Consider the following 17,464-nt stretch of genomic DNA (forward strand, 5'->3'; position numbering starts at 1 on the left):
TGTGTGTACGAGGTGTACGGAGCGGAGCCGTGTGTGTACGAGGTGTACGGAGCGGAGCCCTGTGTGTGTACGAGGTGTACGGAGCGGAGCCGCGTGTGTACGAGGTGTACGGAGCGGAGCCCTGTGTGTATGAGGTGTACGGAGCGGAGCCGTGTGTGTACGAGGTGTACGGAGCGGAGCCGTGTGTGTACGAGGTGTACGGAGCGGAGCCGTGTGTGTACGAGGTGTACGGAGCGGAGCCGTGTGTATGAGGTGTACGGAGCGGAGCCGTGTGTGTACGAGGTGTACGGAGCGGAGCCGTGTGTGTACGAGGTGTACGGAGCGGAGCCGTGTGTGTACGAGGTGTACGGGGCGGAGCCGTGTGTGTACGAGGTGTACGGAGCGGAGCCGTGTGTGTACGAGGTATACGGAGCGGAGCCCTGTGTGTATGAGGTGTACGGAGCGGAGCCGTGTGTGTACGAGGTGTACGGAGCGGAGCCGTGTGTGTACGAGGTGTACGGAGCGGAGCCGTGTGTGTACGAGGTGTACGGAGCGGAGCCCTGTGTGTACGAGGTGTACGGAGCGGAGCCGTGTGTGTACGAGGTGTACGGGGCGGAGCCGTGTGTGTACGAGGTGTACGGAGCGGAGCCGTGTGTGTACGAGGTGTACGGAGCGGAGCCGTGTGTGTACGAGGTGTACGGAGCGAAGCCGTGTGTGTACGAGGTGTACGGAGCGGAGCCGTGTGTGTACGAGGTGTACGAGCGGAGCCGTGTGTGTACGTGGTGTACGGAGCGGAGCCCTGTGTGTACGAGGTGTACGGAGCGGAGCCGTGTGTGTACGAGGTGTACGGAGCGGAGCCGTGTGTGTACGAGGTGTACGGAGCGGAGCCGTGTGTGTACGAGGTGTACGGAGCGAAGCCGTGTGTGTACGTAGCGGAGCCGTGTGTGTACGTAGCGGAGCCGCGTGTGTACGAGGTGTACAGAGCGGAGCCCTGTGTGTACGAGGTGTACGGAGCGGAGCCCTGTGTGTACGAGGTGTACGGAGCGGAGCCGTGTGTGTACGAGGTGTACGGAGCGGAGCCGTGTGTGTACGAGGTGTACGGAGCGGAGCCCTGTGTGTACGAGGTGTACGGAGCGGAGCCGTGTGTGTACGAGGTGTACGGAGCGGAGCCGTGTGTGTACGAGGTGTACGGAGCGGAGCCGTGTGTGTACGAGGTGTACGGAGCGTAGCCCTGTGTGTACGAGGTGTACGGAGCGGAGCCGTGTGTGTACGAGGTGTACGGAGCGGAGCCGTGTGTGTACGAGGTGTACGGAGCGGAGCCGTGTGTGTACGAGGTGTACGGAGCGGAGCCGTGTGTGTACGAGGTATACGGAGCGAAGCCGTGTGTGTACGTAGCGGAGCCGTGTGTGTACGTAGCGGAGCCGCGTGTGTACGAGGTGTACAGAGCGGAGCCCTGTGTGTACGAGGTGTACGGAGCGGAGCCCTGTGTGTACGAGGTGTACGGAGCGGAGCCGTGTGTGTACGAGGTGTACGGAGCGGAGCCGTGTGTGTACGAGGTGTACGGAGCGGAGCCGTGTGTGCGAGATGTACGGAGCGGAGCCGTGTGTGTACGTGGTGTACGGAGCGGAGCCCTGTGTGTACGAGGTGTACGGAGCAGAGCCGTGTGTGTACGAGGTGTACGGAGCGGAGCCGTGTGTGTACGAGGTGTACGGAGCGGAGCCGTGTGTGTACGAGGTGTACGGAGCGGAGCCGTGTGTGTACGAGGTGTACGGAGCGGAGCCGTTTGTGTACAAGGTGTACGTAGCGGAGCCGTGTGTGTACGAGGTGTACGGAGCGGAGCCGTGTGTGCGAGGTGTACGGAGCGGAGCCGTGTGTTTACAAGGTGTACAGAGGGGAGCCCTGTGTGTACGAGGTGTACGGAGCGGAGCCGTGTGTGTACGAGGTGTACGGAGCGGAGCCATGTGTGTACGAGGTGTACGGAGCGGAGCCGTGTGTGCGAGGTGTACGGAGCGGAGCCACGTGTGTGCGAGGTGTACGGAGCGGAGCCGTGTGTGTACGAGGTGTACGGAGCAGAGCCTTTTGTGTGCGAGGTGTACGGAGCGGAGCCGTGTGTGTACGAGGTGTACAGAGCGGAGCCGTGTGTGTGCGAGGTGTACGGAGCGGAGCCGTGTGTGTACGAGGTGTACGGAGGGGAGCCCTGTGTGTACGAGGTGTACGGAGGGGAGCCGTGTGTGTACGAGGTGTACGGAGCGGAGCCGTGTGTGTACGAGGTGTACGGAGCGGAGCCGTGTGTGTACAAGGTGTACGGAGCGGAGCCGTGTGTGTACGAGGTGTACGGAGCGGAGTTGTGTGTGCGAGGTGTACGGAGCGGAGCCGTGTGTGTACGAGGTGTACGGAGCGGAGCCGTGTGTGTACGAGGTGTACGGAGCGGAGCTGCGTGTGTTTGAGGTGTACGGAGCGGAGCCCTGTGTGTACGAGGTGTACGGAGCAGAGCCGCGTGTACGAGGTGTATGGAGCGGAGCCGTGTGTGTACGAGGTGTACGTAGCGGAGCCGCGTGTGTTTGAGGTGTACGAAGCGGAGTCGCTTGTGTTTGAGGTGTACGAAGCGGAGTCGCTTGTGTTCGAGGTGTACAGAGCGGAGCCGCGTGTGTACAAGGTGTACGGAGCGGAGCCCTGTGTGTACGAGGTGTACGGAGCAGAGCTGCATGTACGAGGTGTAATGTTTTAGAATCCAATTTTTCAATTTCACAGCGTAAAATGGAGGTGTACGGAGCGGAGCCGTGTGTGTACGGAGCGGAGCCGTGTATGCACGAAGTGTACAGAGCGGAGCCGCGTGTGCACAAGATGTACGGAGAGGAGCTGCGTGTGTACGAGGTGTACGGAGTGGAGCCATGTGTGTACGAGGTGTACGGAGCGGAGCCGTGTGTGTACTAGGTGTACGGAGCGGAGCCGTGTGTGTACGAGGTGTACGGAGCGGAGCCGTGTGTGTACTCTGTATACCACCATCTTCAGTCACAGACCCCTCTGTGTACACTGTATATACCCGTATACTCCCAGCTTTGGTTGCACACTCCTCTGTGTATGCTTTATACACCTGTATACCCCCAGCTTCGGTCATAGACCCCTCTATGTACTCTGTATACACCCGTATACTCCCAGCATCGGCTGCAGACTACTCTGTGTACGCTGTATACCCCTGTATTCCCCCAGCTTCGGTCGCAGACCCCTCAGTGTATGCTGTATACACCCGTATACCCCCAGCTTCGGTCACAGACCCTGCATCTCTCACACTGTAGAACTGACGCCGGACACACACGGTAAAACTGCGGTCGTCGGCCTCTCGTCTCTCGCACTTATACTGATAACATAAGATGGAGTCAGACGAACCCTCCTACAAAACATGAGAACAAAGTCATTACTACAGGACTGTGTGAGAAAGGGATTTATTCTACAAGAAACGCTGGGGCCACAAATGAGAGAATCCGGGCCCCGTGGCTGGATACTCCGGGCCCCCAGCGTGTTAGGACCAGATGGGGTCTTTGTCCCTGGAGCTTCTCTACTCGGGATAATGAGACTCTGATCTTGGTCATCCGTATGGATAATGGAAATGGAATTACAAAGCTTCTCATAGACTTTCCATGTTAGACACGGACAGCACATGTACAGCACATGGACGGCTCATGTACGGCACACGGACGGCACATGTACAGCACACGGACGGCACATGTACAACACATGTACAGCACACGGACGGCACATGTACAGCACACAGACAGCTCATGTACAGCACACGGACGGCACATTTACATGGACCCATAGACTTGTATTGGCCCTTTGTCATCTGTGCTGCTGGGAAAACACGGACATGAGAGCAGCACCGTAGGTCAAATAGGGGATACGTGGCATCTGTGAAAAACATGACAGGTCGTGTGAAGGGGCCGCACAGTCACATAATAGAAAACATTAGCAGAATTGCCGTCTTTTTCTACATCCTACCTCACAAACAGCAGAATAAAAAGCGATTAATAACAAGTCCTACATGTCCCCCAAACTACTCTGCTAAATCCCCTCTGGCTCCGTGGCTGATGGTTCGGGGGCCCTGATGGTTATTATTCACTTTGCTGCTATAATATAAGGTGAAGCCACAAGACCCCTGCAGACCAGTGCTGAGGCTGACGGAGACCCCCGGAGCCACAACACCCCTACAGCCCAGTGCTGAGACTGACGGAGACCCACCGAGCCACAAGACCACTGCAGCCCAGTGCTGAGACTGGCAGAGACCCCCGGAGCAAAAATACCACTGCAGGCCAGTGCTGAGACTGACGGAGACCCCTTGAGCCGCAAGACCACTGCAGCCCAGCGCTGAGTCTGGCGGAGACCCGCGGAGCCACAAGACCATTGCAGCCCAGTTGTAAGACTGGCAGAGACCCCCCGGAGGCACAAGACCACTGCAGCCCAGTGCTAAGACTGGCAGAGACCCCCGGAGCCACAAGACCACTGGAGCCCAGTGCTGAGACTGACGGAAACCCCCGGAGCCACAAGACCATTGCAGCCCAGTGCTAAGACTGACGGAGACCCCAGGAGCCACAAGACCCCAGCAGCCTAGTGCTAAGACTGAAAGAGACCCCCCAGAGCCACAAGACCACTGCAGCCCAGTGATAAGACTGGCAGAGACAACCAGAGACACAAGACCTCTGCAGCCCAGTGCTGAGACTGACAGAGACCCCCCCAGAGCCACAAGACCACTGCAGCCCAGTGCTAAGACTGGCAGAGACTCCCAGAGCCACAAGACCACTGGAGCCCAGTGCTGAGACTGACGGAGACCCCGGGAGACCTAAGACTATTGCAGTCTAGTGCTCAGACTGGCAGAGACCCCCAGAGCCACAAGACCACTGCAGTCCAGTGCTGAGAATAACAGAGACCCCAGGAGCCACAAGACCTCGGCAGCCTAGTGCTAAGACTGACAGAGACCCCCCGGAGCCACAAGACCACTGCAGCCCAGTGATAAGACTGGCAGAGACCCCCAGAGACACAAGACCTCTGCAGCCCAGTGCTAAGACAGATGGAGATCCACCGAGCAACAAGAACACTGCAGCCCAGTGCTGAGACTGGCAGAGACCCCCGGAGCCAAAAGACCACTGCAGCCCAGTGCTGAGACTGACAGAGACCCCTTGAGCCACAAGACCACTGAAACCTAGCGCTGAGTCTGACAGAGAAGCCTGGAGCCACAAGACCATTGCAGTCCAGTGCAAAGACTGGCAGAGACCCCTGGAGCCAAAAGACCACTGCAGCCCAGTGCTGAGACTGAGGGAGACCCCAGGAGCCACAAGACCCCTGCAGCCCAGTGCTGAGACTGGCAGAGACCCCCCAGGACCCACAAGACCACAGCAGCCCAGTGCTGAGACTGGCAGAGACCCCCGGAGCCACAAGACCCCTACAGCCCAGTGCTGAGACTGGCAGAGATCCCCGGAGCCACAAGACCACTGCAGCCCAGTGCTGAGACTGGCAGAGATGCCCAGAGCCACAAGACCATTGCAGCCCAGTGCTGAGACTGGCAGAGACCCCCGGAGCCACAAGACCACTGCAGCCCAGTGCTGAGACTGGCAGAGACCCCCGGAGCCACAAGACCATTGCAGCCCAGTGCTGAGACTGGCAGAGACCCCCGGAGCCACAAGACCTCTGCAGCCCAGTGCTGAGACTGGCAGACACCCCCAGGAGCCACAAGACCACTGAAGCCAAGTGCTGAGACAGGCAGAGACCCCCAGAGCCACAAGACCACTAGAGCCCAGTGCTGAGACTGACGGAGACCCCCGGGAGACATAAGACCATTGCAGTCTAGTGCTCAGACTGGCAGAAACCTCCGGAGCCACAAGACCACTGCAGTCCAGTGCTGAGATTGAGAGAGACCCCAGGAGCCACAAGACCCCAGCAGCCTAGTGCTAAGACTGAAAGAGACCCCCCGGAGCCACAAGACCACTGCAGCCCAGTGAGAAGACTGGCAGAGACCCCCGGAGACACAAGACCTCTGCAGCCCAGTGCTGAGACAGACGGAGACCCACCGAGCCACAAGACCACTGCAGCCCAGTGCTGAGACTGGCAGAGACCCCCGGAGCCAAAAGACCACTGCAGCCCAGTGCTGAGACTGACGGAGACCCCTTGAGCCACAAGATCACTGCAACCTAGCGCTGAGTCTGACAGAGAAGCCTGGAGCCACAAGACCTTTGCAGTCCAGCGCAAAGACTGGCAGAGACCCCTGGAGCCACAAGACCACTGCAGCCCAGTGCTGAGACTGAGGGAGACCCCAGGAGCCACAAGACCCCTGCAGCCCAGTGCTGAGACTGGCAGAGACCCCCCCGGACCCACAAGACCACTGGCGCCCAGTACTGAGACTGACGGAGACCCCCGGGAGACATAAGACCATTGCAGTCTAGTGCTCAGACTGGCAGAAACCTCCGGAGCCACAAGATCACTGCAGTCCAGTGCTGAGAATAACAGAGACCCCAGGAGCCACAACACCCTGGCAGCCTAGTGATAAGACTGACAGAGACCCCCCAGAGCCACAAGACCACTGCAGCCCAGTTATAAGACTGGCAGAGACCCCCGGAGACACAAGACCTCTGCAGCCCAGTGCTGAGACAGACGGAGACCCACCGAGCCACAAGACCACTGCAGCCCAGTGCTGAGACTGGCAGAGACCCCCGGAGCCAAAAGACCACTGCAGCCCAGTGCTGAGACAGACGGAGACCCACCGAGCCACAAGACCACTGCAGCCCAGTGATAAGACTGGCAGGGACCCCTGGAGACACAAGACCTCTGCAGCCCAGTGCTGAGACAGACGGAGACCCACCGAGCCACAAGACCACTGCAGCCCAGTGCTGAGACTGACAGAGACCCCCGGAGCCAAAAGACGACTGCAGCCCAGTGCTGAGACTGACGGAGACCCCTTGAGCCACAAGACCACTGCAGCCCAGTGCTGAGACTGGCAGAGACCCCCCGGACCCACAAGACCACTGCAGCCCAGTGCTGAGACTGGCAGAGACCCCCGGAGCCACAAGACCCCTACAGCCCAGTGCTGAGACTGGCAGAGACCCCCAGAGACACAAGACCACTGCAGCCCAGTGCTGAGACTGGCAGAGACCCCTGGAGCCACAAGACCCCTGCAGCCTAGTGCTGAGACTGGCAGAGACCCCTGGAGCCACAAGACCACTGCAGCCCAGTGCTGAGACTGGCTGAGACCCCCAGAGCCACAAGAACACTGCAGACCAGTGCTGAGAGTAGCAGAGAACCCCGGAGCATCGGTGCTGGAGACACAGGGAATGTATCAGTTCATGCTAATTATTTATACATTCTTAGAAATCCCCTGTAGTGTCTGTTCACACCCGCCATTTTTGCTGTGGATTGATCTACAGTGTTGGCAGGAAATATTCTGCTTTTTTGCAGCCTTTTCACTTGCATTTTTGTGTCCCATTCATTTGAACAGGGAAAAAAACGCTGCAGAAATGCTGAATGATGATGTGCAACGGATTTATAAAAAAAGTATCTTCTGGCCGGTGTCTGTGTCTGGCCGCTGTCCGTGTCTACCCAGTGTCTGTGTCTGGCCGGTGTCCATGTCTGCCCGCTGTCCGTGTCTGCCCACTGTCTGTGTCTGCCCGGTGTCCGTATCTGGCCGGTGTCCGTGTCTGGATGCTGTCCGTGTCTGGATGCTGTCCATGTCTGGCCGGTGTCCGTGTTTGCCCGGGGTCCGTGTCTGGATGCTGTCCATGTCTGGCCGGTGTCCGTGTCTGCCCGGTGTCCGTGTCTGGATGCTGTCCGTGTCTGGATGCTGTCCATGTCTGGCCGGTGTCCGTGTTTGCCCGGGGTCCGTGTCTGGATGCTGTCCATGTCTGGCCGGTGTCCGTGTTTGCCCGGGGTCCGTGTCTGGATGCTGTCCATGTCTGGATGCTGTCCGTGTTTGGCCGCTGTCCGTGTCTGCCTGCTGTCCGTGTCCGTGTCTGGCCGCTGCACTGGGACAGTGCGGAATAGTATAGTAGACGGCATTATTCCACACAATAGGATATTAAGCCCTGTTCACACTGCGCTTCTGCAGTGCATCCGGGGGCTCTGCCTGAATCCATCTAAAATAGGATTCACATAAATCCCTGTTGGGGCCACAGACGGCACTGACACCAGCAGAGGTCAAAGGAATTTGCTTTTTTTCTGTAATTGAATGATTTATTTCCTTAGGCCGGTGCACACGATCAGGAATTGGCAGCGCTTTGGACGCAGCACACGTCCGCTGCCGGCTACTGAACACAGGTGACTCCACATGTGATCCCTGAACCGTGTGGATTCTCCGCATACAATACATTGTACGGGTGAGGTTTATTGCGTCTCTGCAAGATAAATAGACATGTTGTGATCTGGAAAGACGCCGCCGCATGTCCGTCTCTAAGGATAGGGAATGTAGATTGTGAGCCTCATTGGGGACAATGCCACTAATGTCTGTAAAGCGCTGTGGAATTAGTAGCGCTATATAAATGAGTAAATATAAATATATAAACTGCGGGGGTTCTGGCCTTTCACAAAATGTCGGCAGAGCCCCCGCAGCACCGTACACCTGCAGCGACACTACACCTATTATGGCGACACTACAATTACAGAACTATACAGTTGTGGCCAAAAGTATTGACACCCCTGCAATTCTGTCAGATAATACTCAGTTTCTTCCTGAAAATGATTGCAAACACAAAATCTTTGGTATTATCTTCATTTAATTTGTCTTAAATGAAAAAACACAAAAGAGAATGAAGCAAAAAGCAAAACATTGATCATTTCACACAAAACTCCAAAAATGGGCCAGACAAAAGTATTGGCACCCTCAGCCTAATACTTGGTTGCACAACCTTTAGCCAAAATAACTGCGACTAACCGCTTCCGGTAACCTTCAATGAGTTTCTTACAATGCTCTGCTGGAATTTTAGACCATTCTTCTTTGGCAAACTGCTACAGGTCCCTGATATTAGAAGGGTGCCTTCTCCAAACTGCCATTTTTAGATCTCACCACAGGTCTTCTATGGGAATCAGGTCTGGACTCATTGCTGACCAACATAGAAGTCTCCAGTGCTTTCTCTCAAACCATTTTCTAGTGCTTTTTGAAGTGTGCTTTGGGTCATTGTCCTGCTGGAAGACCCATGACCTCTGAGGGAGACCCAGCTTTCTCACTCTGGGCCCTACATTATGCTGCAAAATTTGTTGGTAGTCTTCATACTTCATAATGCCATGCACATGGTCAAAGCAGTCCAGTGCCAGAGACAGCAAAGCAACCCCAAAACATCAGGGAACCTCCGCCATGTTTGACTGTAGGGACCGTGTTTTTTTCTTTGAATGCCTCTTTTTTTCTTCTGTAAACTCTATGTTGATGCCTTTGCCCAAAAAGCTCTACGTTTGTCTCATTTGACCAGAGAACATTCTTCCAAAACGTTTTAGGCTTTTTCAGGTAAGTTTTGGCAAACTCCAGCCTGGCTTTTTTATGTCTCGGGGTAAGACGTGGGGTCTTCCTGGGTCTCCTACCATACAGTCCCTTTTCATTCAGATGCCGACGGATAGTACGGCTTGACACTATTGTACCATCGAACTGCAGGGCAGATTGAACTTGTTTGGATGTTAGTCGAGGTTCTTTATCCAACATCTGCACAATCTTGCGTTGAAATCTCTTGTCAATTTTTCTTTTCCGTCCACATCTAGGGAGGTTAGCCACAGTGCCATGGGCTTTAAACTTCTTGATGACACTGCACACGGTAGACACAGGAACATTCAAATTGCTTCCTCACAATCGTCACCTTCCCACTCACTCTCAACTTCTAACCTGACTGTAGGGAGAAAGAGAGAGAGAAGGGGGGCTGGAGGGGGGTTTGGGAGAGACGCTCCGGGACTACAGAGGATGCACAGCCTTATTCACTGCTGTACACCCTCTACTATAGAGCAAAATTGGGATTTATATCATTGTAACCAGTTGTTGTATTGTTTACTGGTTTTTATTTTTTATTGTTTTTCTCACAATGTTTGTACAAGAAAAACAAAATGTTAGTAATTCTTTGTTTTGTTCAATAAAAATGATCTGATTGAAAAAAGAAAGGCGATAAAGTTGCTAATAGATGAAACGTATAGAAAATACCAAGATCACATGAGAAGGTGCTCGTATGAATTCACAGATAAATGTGGTCGCTCATTGGCAAGGAGGTTATATCCATGCATGCAAGGGACATACATATCCAAAATAGAAGGGGCACCCGGGCCAGAAAAGCATAACCCCTCTGACACAGCTGAGGCATGTTGTTGCTATTATAGCTCGCTCTATAATATCCATGGACAATACCACGACATGCCACCTAATATTCTGGAAAGACAAATTGACAAATATATTATGGACGCTGCTCTTCCTTCCTTACAGACCCCTGAGCAGGAGGAACTAGACAAAGCTGTCACTGAGGAAGAGATCGGAGAGGCCATTAAATCATTCCCTATCGGGAAGAGCCCTGGGCCGGATGGAGGCAATAATAGATTTTATAAGATGTTTGCACCCCAGTTATTACCATTTTAGGAGAAGTGTTCAGTAATATCTCAGAAGACTCCCTCTCTGCCCCTTAATTACTTGAGGCTGACATAACATTGTTACTGAAAGCCTGGAGAAGAAACAAATGTCTGCCCTAATTTTCATCCAATATCACTAATTACTGTAGATGTGAAAATACTCTCTAAAGTGATTACAGCCCGGCTCTCCCACTACCTGCCCCCAATTGTTACCAACCATCAGGTTGGCTTTATTAAGGACAGAGAAGCTCGTGAGAAACATTGTTATTAATGTCACATGCGGAAACCCCGGGGATCCCAATGTGCCTTGTTTCTGCCGACACTGAAGAAGCGTTGGACACAGAGCCCGGACTTTCTTGAAGGTCACCCTACGACATATTGATATCATCTATCATTCTCTCCTTATACACTGACCCTAAACTGATAATTAGGGGAGACGGCCTTCTATATGACACATTCTCTATTAATAATGCGACGGGGCGAGGGCGCCCCTCATCACTTCTCCTATACACACCGGTGATTGAGCAGTTAGTGGTGGCATTACGTATAAATCCCGATATTAGTGGGTTACTATAGGCTCACAGCTCTATACACTCGCTCTATACACAGGTGACTTGTGGCTCTATGTTTCACCCCAATGATCTCATCTCCCTCTGTAATAAAGGAATTCGGAGAATTCGGCCATGGAAGGAATTTTATAGTCAACTACTCTAAATCAGAAGCCATGAACATAACGCTGAACTGACAAAACTAATTTCTAACTTTCCCTGTAAGTGGCAGAAAGGCGCAATTAACCCCTTCATGCTGCGGCCCATTTTCGTTTTTTTGTTTCTGTTTTTCCCTTCCCTTCTTCCCAGAGCCATAACTCTTTATCTCTCTGGCCACATAGACATATGAGGCTTGATGTTTGCGGGGCGAGTTGTACTTTTCAATGACTCCCTTAATTTTACCACATATTGTACTCGAAAATGAGGAAAAAATTCCAAGTGCGGTGAAATTGTGAAAAAAACAATTCTGACATTGTTTATTGTGAATTGTTTTTGTACATTTTGTGGTATAATTGACCGTGTAATATGATTCTCCTCATCACTATGATTACGGCAACACCGAACATGTCCAGTTTTTATTATTCTTTTAATGGAGAAAAAAAATCTGAGGTTTGGAAAGAAACATTTTTGGAGCAGTTTCTCCATTTCCCGAGCCCCGTAACATTGTTATTTCCCTCCGGTGGAGCTGTATGATGGATTATTTTCTGCAGAACGAGATAACGTTTTTATTAGTACAATTGTGATCGCTCGTTACAGCATTTTTTGTGGAATTGTGACATCCATAAATACGTAATTTTGTCATTCTCACATTTTTTCTATTTCCGGTGTTTACTGATCGGGTTAATTGTTTTTATGTTTTTTACAGAGCGGTAAAAGACACACAGGCAGTGCTGTACAAAAACAACAGATAATGTAACAAAAAAGAACAGCGAGCACTGAAGGAGATAAAAACTGCCAAGATCCTGTTATTAGAGAAGCCGATAAAGGCAATAATGTAGTGTTAGTAGCAATGGACAATATAGTAAGGAGCAGAAAGACAGCGATCAGAGAGCAGCACAGAGAAAAACAAGCGCTGATCCCACAAATAACGAGAAGGAACAACTAAGATCTTCTCTGAGATTTCACATAGAGAAGGGACGATTGTCTAAGAAATATCAGAGAAACTCTTCCCTGAATTTCCACACAAGCCGCATTGGTGTTATATTCCTAAAGTCCACAAAGACGCAGCGCCCCCACCAGGCCGCCCGATAGTGTGCGGGGTCGGATCAGTAACAGAATCTTTATCTACATTTATAGACCGGTGTCTGAGACCATTACTGAGAATAGCACCTGCTCACATCAAGGACACCGGAGATTTATAGAGAATTGTGTCCGGTATAGATTGGCAGGAGGGTTATAAATTGGCTTTGATCGACGTCGGGAGCTTGTACGCACAAATTCCACAAATCACAGGACTGGAAGCAATAAAAAATCTATGGAAAAAACTGCTGAAACAGATGACTATATCATCCTGGAAAGCCTGAATGTTATATTGTCCCATAAGGCCTTCTCTTTTGGGGGCAGCTGGTCCACCCAGATGACGGGGACAGCGATGAGGGCGCCAGATGCTGCAGTTTCACTAATTTGTTCTTGTCAGACTTTGAAAATAAATATATTTATAGTGTAAAACCCCCACCTGACACCTCCGTGCGGACCACCGGTATGTGGATGATGTGTTTCTGGTGTGGGCTGGGACAGAAAGGGGTTAATGATTTCATGAAATATTTGAACGAGGAGAATAAGGTTAATATGAGAATTATTCACAATTTGCACAGAATAACTTAGATTTGTTAGGTGTAAATATTATCTGCCTTGGTCTCTCTGAATTCACCCTTATTTCTACTGGTGAAATTTTCCCGATCAAAACTCCCATGTCATGTTCCACCAGTTGTGTTACATACGTGATTATATGCTCATACCAGAAATTATATGTGGGAAGGACGACCCAACCCCTCCACAAAAGGCTGAACTCACACCGCTCCAATACTCCATAGGGTTTTCTCCAACATGGGCTTTCACGTCACTGCACCATCAAACACAAGAAAGATTCCACACAACTGAGAATATTCCCCACAGAGGAGATTCCCCCACAGGGTCAGAATCGCATTGGACAACTTCATCGGAAAGAAATCTTCTGGATTTATAAACTAAACCCCCTTACTCCAAATGGCCTCAGTGAGATTACAGATGTTACAGAGGCTCCTGCTGCACCAGCCTGGGATAAGTCAGATCATTTCCGGATCACCGAACACCTTCTGTGACCCAGCTCCACCACTGCTGCCGATCCCCGCCCCAGGGGTTACTGATTTCGGACTGTGGGACAGACCCCCATTTGACGCATCAACTTTTGCCCTATTATCCTTCTGAAAATTTGGGGTGCGTCTTATGGTCCAGTGCGGCTTATAGTCCAAACCAATGAAGGGACTGCTTGGACCGTAACGGGGTCCATCTGAACCCTCAATGCAGAAACCAAATGTCCTGAGAGCTGGACCTGCTGGACCACAAATTGTCATTTCTCCAGGTTACCAAATAAAGAGTTGTCACGTAGAACCTGGAGAACCTGTCTGACATGCTCAGCATGCTCCTCCAGAGGATGGGAGTAACTCAATATATAGTGTTGAGCATTCCGATACTGCAAATATCGGGTATCGGCCAATATTCGCTGTATCGGAATTCCGATACCGAGTACCGATATTTTTTCAATATCGGATACCGGTATCGGAAGTCCCCATAATGCAATGAGCCACTGTTGTGGCTGTGATTGGCTGCTGAAATGATGTCATCATGATGCGCGGTCTGTGCGCATCATGATGCGTGGTCTGTGCCGACTGCGGGGGGTCTGTGCCGACTGCGGGGGGGTCTGTGCCGGCTGCCGGTGGTCTGTATGGGCCTCTCGGGGGTCTGTACAGGCCTGTCGGGGCCTGTGCTGGCTGCCGGTGGTCTGTATGGGCCTCTCGGGGGCCTGTGCCGGCTGCCGGTGGTCTGTACAGGCCTCTCGGGGGCCTGTGCCGGCTGTCGGTGGTCTGTGCCGGCTGCCGGGGGCCTGTGCCGGCTGCCGGTAGTCTGTACGGGCCTCTCGGGGGCCTGTGCTGGCTGTCGATGGTCTGTGCCAGCTGCCGGGGGCCTGTGCCGGCTGCCGGTGGTCTGTGCGGGCCTGCCGGGAGTCTTGTGTGTGTGCAGGCATCATCCGATGGGACTACAAGTCCCATCGGGTGATGCCTGCTACAATGACAGTGATTGACACATTAGCCAATGATGGGACAGTAGTAGTCTCATCAGCCGGCTAATGTGTTGAATGTAAAAAAAAAAAAACATACTACATACATACTACATACTACATATATACTGCATTCATACAACATACATATATACTACATATATACTACAATCATACAACATACTACATACATACTACATATATACTATATTCATACAACATACATACATACTACATTCATACAACATACATACATACTACATACATACTACATATATGCTGCATTCATACAACATACATACTACATACATGCTACATATATACTACATTCATACAACATACATACTACATAATACATACATACTACATATATACTACATTCATACAACATACATACATACTACATACTACATACATGCTACATATATACTACATTCATACAACATACATACATACTACATACATGCTACATATATACTACATTCATACAACATACATACATACTACATATATACTACATTCATACAACATACATACATACTACATACATACTACATACTACATATATACTACATTCATACAACATACTACATACATACTACATATATACTACATTCATACAACATACATATATACTACATACTACATACATACTACATATATGCTACATTCATACAACAGACATACATACTACATACATGCTACATATATACTACATTCATACAACATACATACTACATAATACATACATACTACATATATACTACATTCATACAACATACATACATACTACATACTACATACATGCTACATATATACTACATTCATAGAACATACATATATACTACATACATACTTCATATGTGCTACATTCATACAACATACATACATACTACATACATGCTACATATATACTACATTCATACAACATACATACATACTACATATATACTACATTCATACAACATACATACATACTACATACATACTACATGTATACTACATTCATACAACATACATACATACTACATATATACTACATTCATACAACATACATACATACTATATACTACATACATGCTACATATATACTACATTCATACAACATACATACATACATACTACATACATGCTACATATATACTACATTCATACAACATACATACATACATACTACATACATGCTACATATATACTACATTCATACAACATACATACATACTACATGTATACTACATTCATACAACATACATATATACTACATACATACTTCATATATACTACATTCATACAACATACATACATACTACATACAAACTACATATATACTAGATTCATACAACATACATACATACTACATACATGCTACAGATATACTATATTCATACAACATACATACATACTACATACATGCTACATATATACTACATTCATACAACATACATACATACATACTACATACATGCTACATATATACTACATTCATACATGCTACATTCATACAACATACATACTACATACTACATACATGCTACATATATACTACATTCATACATCATATATATATATACTACATACATACTTCATATATACTACATTCATACAACATACATACTACATACATACTACATATATACGACATTCATACAACATACATATATACTACATACATGCTACATATATACTACATTCATACAACATACATACTACATGCTACATACATGCCACATATATACTACATTCATACTACATACATATATACTACATACATACTTCATATATACTACAGTCATACAACATACATACATACTACATACATGCTACATATATACTACATTCATACAACATACATACATACTACATACATGCTACATATATACTACATTCATATATACTACATACATACTACATATATACTACATTCATACAACATACATACATACTACATACATGCTACATATATACTACATTCATACAACATACATACATACTACATACATGCTACATATATACTACATTCATACAACATACATACATACTACATACATGCTACATTCATACAACATACATACTACATACTACATACATGCTACATATATACTACATTCATACAACATATATATATATACTACATACTGTACATACTTCATATATACTACATTCATACAACATACATACTACATACATACTACATATATATGACATTCATACAACATACATATATACTACATACATACTACATATATACTACATTCATACAACATACATACATACTACATGCTACATACATGCTACATATATACTACATTCATACTACATACATATATACTACATACATACTTCATATATACTACAGTCATACAACATACATACATACTACATACATGCTACATATATACTACATTCATACAACATACATACATACTACATACATGCTACATATATACAACATTCATACAACATACATACATAGTACATACTACATACATACTACATACATACAACATACATACAACATACATACATACTACATTCATACAACATGCATACATACTACATACATGCTACATATATACTACAGTCATACAACATACATACATACTACATACATGCTACATATATACTACATTCATACAACATACATACATACTACATACATGCTACATATATACAACATTCATACAACATACATACATAGTACATACTACATACATACTACATACATACAACATGCTACAGACATACTACATACATACTGCATACAATACATTCATACATTCATACAATACATACATAGACATACAGTACATATAACATAGAGTACATACTCACCATCACTTTTCACTTTGATCCCCGAAGCCAGTGTCATCTATAAAAAATTAGAAAATAACAAACAAGCGATATACTTCCTGATCGGCAGAAATCCACGAGGGTCCCACGCTGATTTCCCGTGGAGAACAGCAGCATCAGCTGATGCGACCGCTCTCTAGGGGCTTCAATAATCCAATGATGGGAGGTAGGTATCCTTCCGCACTGTATTCCTCCGCCACTGCAAAAAAATAGTCCCTAGTCTCACTTTATGGCAAAAGCTGTGTGGGAACTTTCTCACACA

This window comes from Dendrobates tinctorius, unplaced genomic scaffold (assembly GCF_039654945.1).
Source record: "Dendrobates tinctorius isolate UK_male_01 unplaced genomic scaffold, ASM3965494v1 ptg000380l, whole genome shotgun sequence".
NCBI classification, from domain to species: domain Eukaryota; kingdom Metazoa; phylum Chordata; class Amphibia; order Anura; family Dendrobatidae; genus Dendrobates; species Dendrobates tinctorius.